Here is a 15,626-nt window from a genome sequence, read left to right as displayed (position 1 = left end):
CCCTCTGATCAGCAGGGCATAAACTCGTGGAGAAACACCCCTCCATGTCTGATAACCATCTCATAGCAACAATCGAGTCCTGAACTCCATCGAATGTGGGAGGCTTCGCATAATAGAAGTCCCGATACTGAAAACCCCGACTAGCCCCTTTCTTTGCCGTTGCTACGGCCGCTGTAACCGCCGCGGCAGCCGTCTCTGCGAAAGCCGCATATCGCTCATCCAACTACTTCAATCATAGTGGTCCTGATCGACCCAAACAATTCTGGCGACTCAGCCCGCAACAATGCAGCGACCTCATCACGCAGGGTCTCGCGAACCCTCGCATCCCGCTCGCTCGTGCTCGTCCGATCGATAACCGGATAACAAGATAGCCACAAGTATCATCCACTACGGACCATGGTACTCATCCCATGACATCCCTCCTCAACATGCTTCGGTGTATGGTACCTGAACCATAGCACCACTCCTCAATCTGCCCCAATGTATAGCACTCGAATCACAACATCTATCTCAACTGTTCCGATGTATGGTGCCCTGACCATAACATCACTCTGTATCCGCTCCGATGTATGGTATTCGAACCATAGCATCACTCCTCAATCTGTTCCTTAGGACCTTCAGAATGCCCCCTGTGTCAAGTATGGGTCCTCTGCTTTCAGTAGTACGGGCCCATACTACCTGCCACATCTACCCATACTTTCCACACGGACCATCGCAGAGTTCCTAAGTAGCTGATAAACCTGCTCTTTCACCCATCTCATCGCGCGTGCTCGCTTTCCAGCGAAATCCTCTACTCTACCAGCGCACTCATTTGGCTAGGTTTACTCCCTAGTCCCTTCCGCCGTCCTCCCACTTCTTTGCTATCAGCTGCTGAAGAGTTCCTAATGATGCCAGCCCTCTACCTCCTGAGTATCGTCATACTCACTTAGTAGCTGACTCCCATCATCGACAACTCCACAAAGCACAAAGCAAGCAGCATTCGAGCATTGAAGCATACATAGGACTCCCCATCTGTGGTAGCTCCACCTTCTCGGCTCATCCTCGGAAGTACCTCTGTACCCCGTAGCTTTACCCCTTGTGCGTTCCAACTAGATACTCTCACTCATCACATACACACAAAAGCATAACGCACATATAACAGCAAACCCTAGACTAAGGCATCACAAATCAGGCCACTCTAGTCCTAAGATATGAAATACCTAGTCTGTCTCTAGCATGCAATAATGTCTCATAAAGTGCATAATAGATACTTCATAACACAAAAGTAAGAGTATTTTGGGAAATCACCGTTTGGCTCTGGCTGATTGTACACACTGCTCTTTCTTGCTTTCTCTTTGAACTCTTATTCACTTTTAGAAAACCATTTATTTGGAAAACCTTTTCTTACTTCCTCAGTTTGAGTCCAGATTTACCCGTAGGCGCGTCCGAATCCCTCAAACCAAGGCTCTGATACCAATTTGTAACACCGTGGTTTTCAAATCAAAATTTTTCATTTAAATAATCAATTTAATATTAAAACACTTGTTTAAAATCTTGTTCATATTCGAATTACAAAACATAGTTCCATTTTCATTTGAATAGACAACCAGGATCCTCCAAAATACAACTCTTTCCTCGGTGTGTACAATCAAGCCGATGCCATTCCGCGTTACCGAAAGAACCTGAAACAACATAACATAAATACTGTAAGCACGAAGCTTAGTGAGTTCCCCAATATACAACTTACGCACATACGCCTTTCCAGGCCCGACCTTCCGGTCCATGTATCTCAGGGGACTTCCGTCCCTGCTGGGTAAACCTTCCGGCCTTACCCACGCCGACCTTCCGGTCCATCACACATCATATCGCCTTCCGGCCCATAACATAATGCCTTCCGGCCCATAATATAATCGCCTTCCGGCCCATAATATAATCGCCTTCCGGCCCATAATATAATCGCCTTCCGGCCCATAACATACATAGCACATATAACATATAACATACCACATATAGCATACATATCACATATCATATCCGACCTTCCGGTCACACAGTCAAACCCTTCCGGGTACAGTATAGTGAGAAGACTCACCTCGCGGACACTGGAAGATAGCAACTCCTGAAATCTCTTGCACTTGATCCTCCGAGCTACAAGCTCCATGTCTCCTCATATATCTCTTTTTAATACTTCTATCTTCCACGTTAACTGACCCTAAGAAATCACACCAGTCAACTCTGGTCAACAGTCCATTGTCAGCTCGACTGGACTCGGCGAGTTCCCTGGCGACTCGGCGAGTCTGGTCGTCCTTCAATCCTCTAAGATTCCCCTTCTACTCGTCGAGTATCCTCTTTGACTCGACGAGTCACTCCTGGAAGAATCGCGGGGCCACCCCGACTCCACTCGCCGAGTCTGAAGAACAACTCGGCGAGTCCCAGTGAATCTTCAAGCTACTCGCCGAGTCTGATCATCCGACTCGGCGAGTCCACGCCATGCAGTCGATCGAACTGCTTCCTGAGATACATATATTCCCAAATAAACAAACATGGGACCTTCTGGACCTCTAAGGGTCCTAATACAAGGTTATAAACGTTGGGTAACGACACAACAATCCGTCTAATCTCCAAATGGGTTTCACAAACCCTAAATCCATGCACACATTCACATCACAGGAAATAATCCGAAAGGTTACCTGAATCATGCACCCTCAGTGTCCCCAAGCCTCAAAACGTGATTCCCTTGCTGTCCCATTAGCCAAAACCTTCTCCTTCTTGGACAATAACTTCCTCAAATCACCAATGATCTTCAATCCTTGCTCTAGCCGCTCCAGTCGCCTAAGGTTCTTCCCAATCGATCCAAAGTCGTGAAATGACGGCATAATAACCCTTATATACGACCCAATACTGAACGGCTAGGGTTTCCGCTGAACAGCGTCGACTCGCCGAGTCCATATCTGGACTCGTCGAGTCCAGTCGTGAACCCGCGACCAAATCTGCGACCCTACTCGGCGAGTCTTGCTCCAACTCGCCGAGTCTCCCCTTTAAAACACCCCAAAATGCAATTTAACAATACTTGAGATTTTGGGCTGTTACATCTTACATCATATCTAGAGAAGATAGTCCTTGACAGCATAAAGACCTAACCAAAAGTACTTACGATACAAGATAATTTCATAGAAAATTCCACATCGGGCATAGACAGAAGACGATTCCTTTTAACAAGGAAAATAAAGTAAAGCATCTACTACTGGCGACGGTCATCCCTCTGGTGAACTCTCAGTTCAGCCAGTTGACGTTCCATATAAAGTAGGTGTCTTTCGTACACCCTCTGGTGTACTCAGATCTCTATGACTTTGGCTCGTGATTCAGCCAGTGCTTGCAGTAGGGTTTCATGGTTTCTCTCAGATCTCTCGCGAGCATCTTCTAGACGAATGGTGCGGAGGGTATGCATTCTCGCATCGGCGACTACTTTAGTGATCTGTGTAGGGCTATCTTGCCTTGAATCTCCTTTCCGGCCACTCTACGGACCAAGATTAGCAAGATTCTTTCTGCTGACCTCCATTGTTCGGGTCATAGAAGATTCGGTCACCATTAAATGGCATGGGCTGATCTTGTCCTTGGCTCCATGTTTCCAAGCATTCTACCCACTCAGGCGTCCGGCCATGAAAAGCCGAGCGAGGTTAGGAATTGGAAAGGGAGCTGCCTGGGGTAGGTTCTCAACCTCGGGTTCGGAGTTAGCGTCGTCCGGAATGTCTTCATCATGGTGATCATTCAAAGGGATAGGATGATCATTCTCTGGTTCTTCTCCAAACCAACCGGCAATGTCTTCGTTCGGAAGATACTGGTTGCCGTGGGGATGGAGTCCAGCCATGTTATCCATGCGAGAATTGGGGTAAGAAAATAATTATTAGACGAACTATCTAGATAATTATTTAGAAAATCTTCATCAGTTACATCGCTATTTGTGAAGTGCATACCAGTTATATGTAATCGAAACAGGATAGGCCTTCGAATAAGTGACCTTAACTCCATATTCACACAAAAAAGGGGTAAAGTAAAATTTTCACAGATTCTAAGTCTATAACATCCTAATTACATATAGCTTTAGTGTATCCACTTAGCAACTATCAACTTAGTAATGAAAATCCCGTTTTAGTTCTCAAGTATAAAGTACTTATAGTAACACCAAATACCCCTATAGTATTTTAAGTTTAATGTTATGTTCTACTGTTCTCATTGTGGTATTGTTGGAAAGATTTTAGACTTGTTGCAACCACACAACTACAGTGAGGCACATGCTAGTCAACCCTCGGATAATATAGTTGATCAGGCTATATCTTCCTAGTTTTGACCATATGTCTCTAAGTCCACCTGTGTTGCCCAACAATCGTAATTCTTTTGTACTGTCCTAGTGACACTGATTTTAGTATGAATGCAAACACGTATACTTACTTAAATGTTTTATTATTTAAAGTATAAACACTTGGTCAGAGTATTTTAATCCCAATGTATTTATAGTTAATATATCTTTTATGGGTTGATATACTTAATTCACTATAAACAATGCTCTGATACCAATCTGTCACACCCCAAAACCAAGAACGGCGGAAATGTTCTGGGGCGGAGGACGTCATGTACAGTATCACAACAATGAAAAGTAGTAAACAAGCAACAACATCATCCATTGCATTAATAATATAATTTTAATACAGGTGTTCTGTCAAATTATAATAGACACTAAAGAATAAATCAAAATGAAAGATGCGTCTTGAACGAGCACCATCTTCCCTGAACCTTGCATCGGTACCTGTCTATGGTTGACCTGAGGATACAAGTTATTTTTGAAGCGAGTATCAGCTTTAAAGCTGGTGAGATAATAAGTATTTTAGTGTCTTAATTTGTATGTAAGTATTTGTATGTATATGAACTGTAAGTATTGAAAATGTATATGAACTGTACGTATTGAAAATGTATATGAACTGTAAGTATTAAAAATGTATATGAAGTTTAAGTATGAAAATGTTTTGTATGATGCTAGGAAGCCCTATGTTTCCTGCTAATCGTATCCTTCTACCAAGGCATCTAGTGTTTGTGTATGTGGCTCTTGTAAGAGTGTGTATTTTCCGAAATCTGACTATCATTATCCAAAAATATAGTTTCTACGTTACCGTGCGTCGTGTGAATGATAACGAAGTGAATGTAATGGGAAAATGAAATAGTACTATGGTGTAGTGTCGAACTACAACCGTACTAATTACCTTAAGTCTAGGGTAATTCTTATAAGTATTGTAGTATTTGTGATAAGTGACTACTTATGTACTCCTATTGCCTTATTTAAGGGATAAGGCATAATGTGATGGCTAGATCACAGGCTGGACGCTTCCCTGTCAAAGGGATTTTTGGACCTTTACACGACCCCTGCCTGTATGCAAGCCGTGAACATCCACATTACTATGATCATGTATACCTGATATAACTATCACAATGCATTGTGATTCATCGGTATAGTTAGATCCTGAACTTGTTCTATGCTATAGCACCTAGTGATGTCTGTCCTATCAACATATATGTAACCGCACTCATGTAAACGTATATATATGTAAACGTACTCATGTAAGCTTAATCATGTAAACATATCTATGTAATAATATAGTAATGTACTGTAATGTTCTATGTGTGCTAGCTATAACGTGTGTTCTCTCTCTATCTGGCATGTATAGGAATGTATTATGTGTACTAGCTGTAATGTATGTTCTCTCTATCTAGCAAGTATTGACTCATGAATGAACTGACTCATTGTATGATATCGCGTTCTAGTACTAGTTCTAGTACCTTCCTAAACTACCCATATGGTAGCTTACTAGTAATGTAACTGGTACATATTAACATGGATGTATACCCTTGCTACCCAAGGGTATTGAATGAATTAGAAGAACCTTTATGACTATATATGTACACAGGATATATAACTAATATTTAAACGACCTTCGGACGGGTACCCAATATCCCACCAGACCACATCTCAAGCGCGAAAAGGAAATAGGGTGGATAGCCTTCCTAAGTCTTTTAAACATTTCTTATATAACTATACATATATAGGCATGCAATTGATAATATAAAAGCATAAAATAAGTTTTGTAAAACCTTTGAACATAATTATTATCTAAGAAAAGATCGACTTGATGTCAATCTATAAAACGGGTTGAAAGCATGGGTTTGATAAAACAGTTTAAGTATAAGGAAATGGTTGGAGGAAAACACAATTGTAAATGAGTTTGAAATGAAACATACAGTGTAAAATAAGGAGTTTTAAACATATAAAACGTTTATGAATAACATGTGAAGAAAACTGTTTGGTAAGACGGCTAAAGAGTAACAAATCATTTAAATGCTGCTTATTGATCACATGTGATTGATATAATAACTAGCATGATTCTACTTGTATCCCCTCCATAAAACATCTAAAAACATTTAAATCATTGATTAAGGGGTATGAACTCACCTGTTCCGAGTGGATCGGAAGGAAGTGACGGATAAGTGCTTGGTGTCAAATGAAGACTTAGACACACACAAAGATCCTAATTACATATGAGGACATATGTATATAAACAATTAGTCTTTAAACAACTAATAAACAAGGTTAAGACACTCTAGGGCATGCTAAACACCTTATACAAGTGTTATAAGTCTCAAGGGTTGCATCTAAGTGTTTTACGGAAAGGCTAGTGTGTTTGGGGTTCAAGGGTAAAATCCCTTGGAGTTTACGGTTTTCATGACCATTACCCAAGGAGTTTATGGCAGTAAAATCAAGGGTTTACGGTCGTAAACTCTACACTTTATGACCATTTGTTGTTTTGAAGACTACTAAGCTATTCCAAGCATTCCTACTTCATAATTAAGCCTTAGGAAGTGTTGTGTGGCATCAAAACACTCCGAAATGGAGTTTACAGTCTAAGGACCATTTCTCCATGAGTTTACTACCTTAAACCCATAATTTTGGTATTTGGGGGTTTTCAAGTCATTAGCTCAATCATGGCAATAGTCTAGGTTAGATTTCGACATAAGGAATAATCATGGGAATTTTATGGGACATTTTAAACACCTTTTGGGGTGTTTACGGTTTTGGGAGATCGCCAAACTGTAAACACATATAAATGGTTGTTTTATTGTTCTTTTAGGTGATAAACACATCAAGGATGGATCTATACAAGTCCCTAAGGCATAATGAAGCATCTAGACACCCTAAAGCACCATAAGGCACTAAATTTGGGGTTTACGGTTTTGGGAGCCTCCCAAAACCGTGAACACCTTGTTCTTGGTGTTCTTGGGACTTTACCTTGGTATAAACATGTATAGAAAGCTTTAAATGACTCTAGGATGGAAGTACTTACATTGTGGAGGCTTGAAATGAACTTAAAGTCCAAGAACACTAGTGTGTGTTCTTGGTGTTCTTGGTGTTTTTGGAAAACTAATCAAAACACAAAAATCGATGGATTAAAGGATGTACAATCACTAGATTAAGTGATATACTAACTTGAAATGGCTAGAAACACTTACTAGATTGATGATCTTGAATAAATTCTAGGATGATACTTGAGAGGATTTTTGGAGTTTACTCTTTTGGTAAATGGGGAGTAAACATGAAATGACTAGTTTGGGGAGTAAACTCATGCTTATGCATGAGTTCATGGTTTTTGGATGATTTTTCGACCCAAACACAAAAGCTTGGTCGTGAACTTCTAAGACACGAGGTGTTTGCGGTTTTTAAATTTCAAAACCCGAGACGACACTTTCTTTCACCCGTTCGCTTAAAGAATAATATTAAAATAATCAAACGAACTTTAAATTTGCTACAAATAAGTAGTAATGAAATTAACCTATAACTCGAAGTGATTGACATTTAGGGTTTGACCGAATGAAAATTTCGAGTTGTCATAGAGAATCCATTATAGCATTTGGTAACTACACTTTACTAATTTGCTTCGATGAACGTAAAACGTTTAGGCGCATGATCGGGATAAACTTGATAGAAGACCAACAATGTTTGCTAGACAACTTATGGCATATTCAGTCAGTTCCACATGCTTCATCATTTAAAGTTCAAATTCTCAATGCTTTAAGTTTTTACTTTCATAAACAATCACCATGGACCCCTAAAAAACAAACAAAGAAGTTTACACATTATGTTACCATCAGGGGCGCTAAAGTTGGAATTTTTAATAATTGGGAAACAATCATAAAATATATAGAGTGTCAAAATCCCCTTTACAAGGGATGTTGTAGCTTCCAGGAAGCTATGAACATAGCTCGAGAACATTTTGGGTTAAACAGTTTTCTCATAGAACACGAGCAGGTGAAAACATTTTTTAGAAATACCAAAAACTAGTTCAGAGCAAATGATTAAAGCTCAGGAGGAAATTATTTCTAAGTTACAACAACTTATGCGATCTGGAAAAGATACACATCATATACAAAGCCAGATTGAAAATAATATTTTGAAACAAAAAAAAATCTTGAAGCAAAAAATGTACAGCTTATACAAAGGAATGAGAAAAATGATGAAAAATTAAAAACAACAATATACAGAAACTATAAATGTTTTAAAGCTCGAATTTTAGATCTCCCTTGGAGACAAATGTTGAGACCAGTACTTGATCAATGTTGGATTAGTGTCTAAGTCCGTAACTATATTTGTTATATACTTGATCCGGTTGTCATGGTCCTTTTGGGTTGCCTTCACTAGAGCAACTAGACAAGGTAATTGAAGGAGAGAAGAGATAGTATGTTATGATTTATTAATATATTATAAGATTAATATACTAAAATAGAAATCATATTATTTAATTAATATTGGTCATAATTTAATTAGGAATTAATTTGCTGACTAAAAGAGATTAATTAAATAAAGACGTATAACCTGTCAAATGTCTGATAGTTGAGTTTTGAGCTAAGGAAACCTAATGGACTAAGGGGGAACGAAATTATGATGAAGGATCATCATATTTTTCATCCAAGGGCCTTACTCTAGAAGGTTCCTTGGGCAGCTTGGTGGCTAAGTTATTCATTAGGGTTTTGACTGAAACCCTAGCATCCAGCAGGATAAATAGGGATCCCTAGCTCCAAAATTCGACCACTTGCTTCCAAGGAAACCGTAGGGCCGAATTTAGCATCCTCCGACCTCTCTCATATAGTTGCCTTCTTGTTTGTGGTGTTTGTAAGCCATTAGAGGAGTTACAATTGTGACTCTAAGCTCCAAGAAAGAAGAATCAAGCTTCCATTAAAGAGGTAAACATCTATATTTGATTCTATACGTTAGTTTTGTTATATGTATGCTAGATTAGGGTTTATAAGTCTTGGATTCATTTCATGTACAATATAGAAACCTAGATCCAAGCATTAGGGTTTGTATGAGCACATAGGATTGTTCTTATGCATAAAACCCATCAGTGGTATCAGAGCCATGACTGGTTTCAGTTGTATGTGATGCTTTAACTGTTTGATTGCTGAAAATCATTTTTTGTGCTAAGTGTTTGATGAACTCGACGAGTCCCATGAGGTACTTGACGAGTTGGATGAACTCGGTGATTTCCAATGTGGACTCGACGAGTTTAGTTGTTAGACAGAGGATATTTCGGGATTTTGTTGTTGTTTTGTCATGGGATTAATGCCTAAATCGTTTTTTGAAGATAAAATCCGAATTCTATTGTAATTGAATGATTATCCATGCCAAAACAATAGATAATTTCAAATCTTTAGAGTAATAGTTTATTTATATCATAAATATGGATTATTTATATTTATTTGGTAATTATCTTGTAACTAAAATTGGATTAAGTCAAATATAGATAATTATGAAATTAATTATTTAATTTAAATTATTTGTTATTTGATCCCTTTTGTTTTGAAAAGTTCAAAACTTGTCCTCAAGTTTTGAAATTTAAATTTTATGATTAAAAGTTTAACTTTGAGTAATTTAAATTTTCAAACCCTTAGAGTTTTACAAGTTTAAAATTCAACCCTATACTATCATATTATTACAAGATTAATATATATATATATATATATATGTATGTATGTATAAGAATAAAGCTAGTCTTATCGCTAGTAGGCCTCATTCACGAAGCCGATCTATAAGGTGGGTATAAGGTTGCTGCCTATAAAATGGCGCTTAATGGGTGTCCACTCACACCCACCGCTTGCTTGATTGGTGGAGGGTCGTTAGCCGAACGGATAGGATAGGGCACTTAATACCACATTATAAGTATAATGAATATTGAAAAGTAACTAAAGTGTTTTTTAAAAACTCCCACTCTTAGTTACTTTAGGACAAAATGTGAAAATGATGCTATCCCATGGAATTAAACTTTGTACCCTTGTCAAACGTTAGTGGAGCGTGCGTGGTTAACCGGCACAATTTGGGATTGACATTGGTGGCAAAGGGTGGCTCGATGTTTGTCATAGATCAATAGAGCGTGTGTGGCTAAATGGCACATTGATTAGGTGATAGATACATTGAGCGCACCATGTTGATTCGCATGGTTGTCCACAACTTGTTTGCCATCCTCGGCATCCCAGTCGCAAATTTGAAGTGCATATCGAGATTTAAACATGCCATTGAAAAGTTTAATGAATCTCAAATATCTAGGAGTTTTCAAATACATTTAAAACTTACATCTTTTTTTCGTTTTTCATGGTGAGAATTAGTGGAGCGTCATTCACTTACCTTCAAATTATTTACTTTTAGAATACGGCATCCCTTTCTAAGTTGGAAATAATGATGTTGGGTCCTAGCCCTAATTTCTCATTTTGGTGTTTAATTAGGGACTCATTTCTAATCAAACTTTGTTCCTTTCTTTTTCAGATGTCTGCAAACAACAACAACAATGCTTCTTGGTCATTCTCGTTGATGAACCTATGTCAAAAGGTGACATTTGATGGGTCAAAATTCAACGAGTGGATGAGGTACATTCACATGATCACTCAGTACGAGGACAAAGAATATGTCCTCGATGAATAACTTGAGAAGATCATCCTAGATGTTGCTACTCCTGAAGAGTTGGCCACCTTTGAGGCCCACGAGCTAGACGCTACGAAAGTTCATTGCATCATGCTGGCCACCATGAACCTCGAACTCCAAAAGTCCTATGAGGACATGTATCCGTATGAAATGCATCAGGATTTGCTAGACAGGTACCACCAAAGCGCAAGGCAAGAGCGCTATGAGATCATTACTAACATGATCACCGCTAAGATGGGGAGTGGAGAATACCTAACCTCTCGTTTACAGAAAATGCAGAGGTATGTTAATCGTCTTCTCAAACTTATTGTTAAGTTTGATGAGGATTTGGCTATCGACATAATCCTCCACTCCTTGCCTTCATGCTACAACCAGTTCAGAATGACCTACCATATGGATAAGGAAGGGGTCTCCTTGAGCAAGCTCCAAGGACTGCTGAGAGCAACCTCAAAGACAAATTTGTTGCAACATCCCCTATTGTGGTTGCTCCCGTGTTGGCAATTAGCCAAGGAAAGGGTAAGAAGAGGAAAGCTTCATGTTAGAGCCATCATAAGGGTATGCCCCAAGATGGTTCCTCTTCTAGTGGAACCAAAGCTGGTTCAGTCAAACCCTCTTCCGACCCCAAAGAAGCAGAGTGTTATTACTGCCACCAGAAGGACCACTGGAAACGAAGCTGCCCTAAGTATCTGCAAGACATAAAGGATGGGAAGATTAAGCCCACCTTTGTAGGTATGTATTCTATTAAATCTAACAACTCATCATTTTCTACTTCATGGGTTCTTGATACAGGGTGTGGTTACAACATTTTTTCTGATTTGCAGGGCCTAAGAAGAAGTAGGGAGATTGAACATGGGAAGATAAACTTGATTATGGGAAACAGAGATCATCGCCTGTGCCCAGAGTCGGATTTTATTCTTTAGTGGTGAGTAATGGGTTAGGATTAGATTTAGAAAATTGACGTTATTTGCCAGATATGGAAAGAAACATTATTTCATTTCATGGATTGTTTAGACAAGGTTTCAGATATTCTTTTGCTAATAGTAATGGTTCTATTAATGTTTGTTTGAATGGTGTCTTTTATTTCAATGCATTACCTTGTAATGGGATTTATGAGTCTGTGATGGTTGTTTATAATTTAGGAAATGATGTATTGAATATTGATTCATCTACTAGCCTAGACAAAGCATGCTTATGGCATTATCGCCTTGGCCATGTCAACAAGAAACGCATAGCCCAACTCCAAAAGGATGGAGTGTTGGAGTCATGCGACCTTAGGGATGATGACACGTGTGAATCTTGTTTACTTGGGAAGATGAGCAAGTCACCCTTTACTGGCACTTGTGAAAGGGGTGAGGGTCTATTGGATCTCATACATACCGATGTGTGTGGGCCCTTTAGATCCACCACAAGGGATGCTTGCCGATTTTACGTGACTTTTACGGATGATTATAGTAGATATGGATATATCTACTTAATCAAGCAAAAGTCAGAAACCTTTGAAAAGTTCAAAGAGTTTAAGAATGAAGTGGAGAATCAGCTGGCCAGGAAAATCAAGATGCTTCGGTCAGACCGAGGAGGAGAGTACCTAAGTCTTGAGTTTCACGACTATCTAAAAGAATGCGGAATTGTTTCGCAATTGACGCCTCCGAGAACGCCACAATTGAATGGTGTGGCTGAGAGACATAATCAGACCTTGTTAGACATGGTCTGTTCTATGATGAGTCGGGCTTCATTACCAATAGCTTTCTGGGGATATGCCTTAGAGACTGCCGCCCATATCCTTAGCATAGTTCCCACCAAGAAGGTTGCCAAGACTCCTCTCGGGATGTGGACAGGGAAAGTTCCCTCATTGGCTGAGGATGTGTACATGAATCAGCCAGAGGGTTTTGTCGATATGAAGCATCCAAATAGAGTGTGCAAGCTTGAGAAATCCATTTATGGATTGAAACAACCGTCTCGCAGATGGAATCTTTGTTTTGACGAGAAATTTAAAGAGTTTGGCTTTCTGCGAAGTGAAGATGAATCTTGTGTATATGTCAAAGCCAGTGGGAGTATAGTGAGCTTCCTCGTATTGTATGTTGATGGCATACTACTCATAGGAAACTATGTCCCCACCTTGCAGGAGGTCAAGTCCTGGCTTGGGAAATGTTTCGCTATGAAGGACCTTGGAAAGGCTGCTTATATTTTGGGAATAAGGATAGTAAGAAACAGGAAAAAGAGACTGATAGGACTCAGTCAGGATACATACTTGGATAAGGTACTAAAGCATTTTAGTATGGAAAATTCCAAGAAATGGGAGTTGCCAATCCAAAGCAATATCAAGCTGAGTAAGACTCAGAGCCCAATTACAGAGGCAATGATAGCTGATATGATCTGAGTACCTTACACTTCCGTAGTAGGCTGAATCATGTACGCTATGACTTGTACTCGTCCGGATGTGGCCTTCTCTTTGAGCATGGTCAACAGATATCAAGGGAATCCTGGTAGAGCTCATTGGATTTCAGTTAAGAATATTCTTAAGTACCTACGAACGACCAAGGAATGGTTTCTAGTACTCGGTGGGAGTGATGAATTAAGGGTACGAGGTTATAGTGACGCTAGTTTTCAGACGGATCGGGATAGTTACCGATCGCAGTCGGGCTGGGTCTTTACTCTAAATGGAGGAGCAGTGACATGGAAAAGTTCCAAGCAGGAGACCGTCGCTGATTCAACGTTCGAATCAGAGTACATTGCGGCGAGTGAAGCGTTAAAGGAGGCTATATGGTTGAAGAACTTCATTGGAGACCTTGGGGTTATGCCATCCATAAAGGAGCCGATGGAAATTTTCTGTGATAATGAAGGAGTGGTTGACTTAACCAAGGAACCAAGAGATCATGGTAGATCTCGACATATCAACAGAAAATACTACTTTATCAGACATCGGGTAGAAGAGGAACCCCTCGTTGTGAAGAGGGTATCGTCAGAAGAAAAACCAGCAGATCCCCTTACGAAGGGACTGAGTAGCATTAAACACTTGCAGCACGCTAGGAGCATTGGGCTGAAGGATGATATAAGTTTGGATTAGATAGTTAAAAAACATGTAATAGATATTTTGTACTTGACATTTTGATGAATAAATAAAGTTGTGTTTTTTATGAGTAAAGCAACTATCTTGTTTTGGTTATTTATCTATTGTTTCAATTTTGCATGTTTTGACTTCCTGAATAATAAGATTATTTGAACAGTCCACTGTCGTTTATATTTTGGAAGTAGATATGAATGAAGACTGTCATGAATTGTTTGTAGATTGTCTAAAAGGTTTTGGGTATAGCAAAGGTTTTCTGCAAGGTTCATGAGTGCTTACGAATATGATTTGAGCATTGGTATGAACCCGCGCTTGCTGGTATCACTAATTTTTGATGAGTGATCGCAAGATGATAATATCATACGGTCTTTGAACCTAGAGATATGGTTATGTTTGCTAGTTGATCATACATTGATAATGTGAAAAACACATCAGTAACTTCATGTTATAAAACACATTATTGTGTGTGACTTAGCTAGTGAATGATAAAAGCATATAAGTCGAAGTTTTTCTGTTCCTTTTATCCTAAGAGGATAAGAGTGATATCTGGCCACTCGATGATTTGGTTTGACTTATGTGTTGGGCCCGGTCAGAATGAGGTTGATGTGTTCAACTAAAATTCTATGTCGAACAAATCAGAGATCGAGAAACAAATGCTGGACAACTAGTACTGACAGCATGATATCTAGAACAGAGGATTGTACGATCCCTTATTTGAAGGACTAATTTTTATCAGAGTTGACAGAAGCGTATAAGAGCTACGATTGCTAATCAGATCCTGAAGTCATATGTGAGATACATTTACTAGACTTTCCAAGTGGGATACGGTTGGATTAGTGTCTAAGTCCGTAACTATATTTGGTACGTACTTGACCCGGTTGTGCATGGTCCTTTTGGGTTGCCTTCACCAGAGCAACTTGACAAGGTAATTTAAAGAGAGAGAGAGAGAGAGGATGTTATGATTTATTAATATATTATAATATTAATATATTAAAAGAGAAATCATATTATTTAATTATTATTGTTCATAAATTAATTAGGAATTAATTTGGTGACTAAAAGAGATTAATTAAATAAAGGGGTATAAACTGTCAAATGTATGATAGTTGAGTTTTGGGCTAAGGAAACCTAATGAACTAAGGGAGGAAGAAATTATGATGAAGGAGCATCATATTTTCGTCCAAGGGCCTTATTCCAAAAGGTTGCTTGGGTTGCTTGGTGGCTAAGTTATCCATTAGGGTTTTGACTGAAACCCTAGCATCCAACAATATAAATAGGGACCCCTAGCTCCCAAATTCGGCCACTTGCTTCCAAGGAAACCCTAGGGACGAATTTTGCATCCTCCCACCTCTCTCATATAGTTTCCTTCTTTCTTGTGGTGTTTTAAGCCATTAGAGGAGTTATAATTGTGACTCTAAGCTCCAAGAAAGAAGAATCAAGCTTCCATTGAAGAGGTAAACATCTAGATCTTATTCTATATGTTAGTTTTGTTATATGTATGCTAGATTAAGGTTTATAAGTCTTGGATTCATTGCATGTACAATAGAGAAACCTAGATCCAAGCATTAG

The sequence above is a fragment of the Lactuca sativa genome, chromosome 8 (assembly GCF_002870075.4).
Source record: "Lactuca sativa cultivar Salinas chromosome 8, Lsat_Salinas_v11, whole genome shotgun sequence".
Lineage (NCBI taxonomy): Eukaryota > Viridiplantae > Streptophyta > Magnoliopsida > Asterales > Asteraceae > Lactuca > Lactuca sativa.
The sequence above is the reverse complement of the archived record's forward strand: the minus strand, read 5'-3'. Positions refer to the sequence as shown.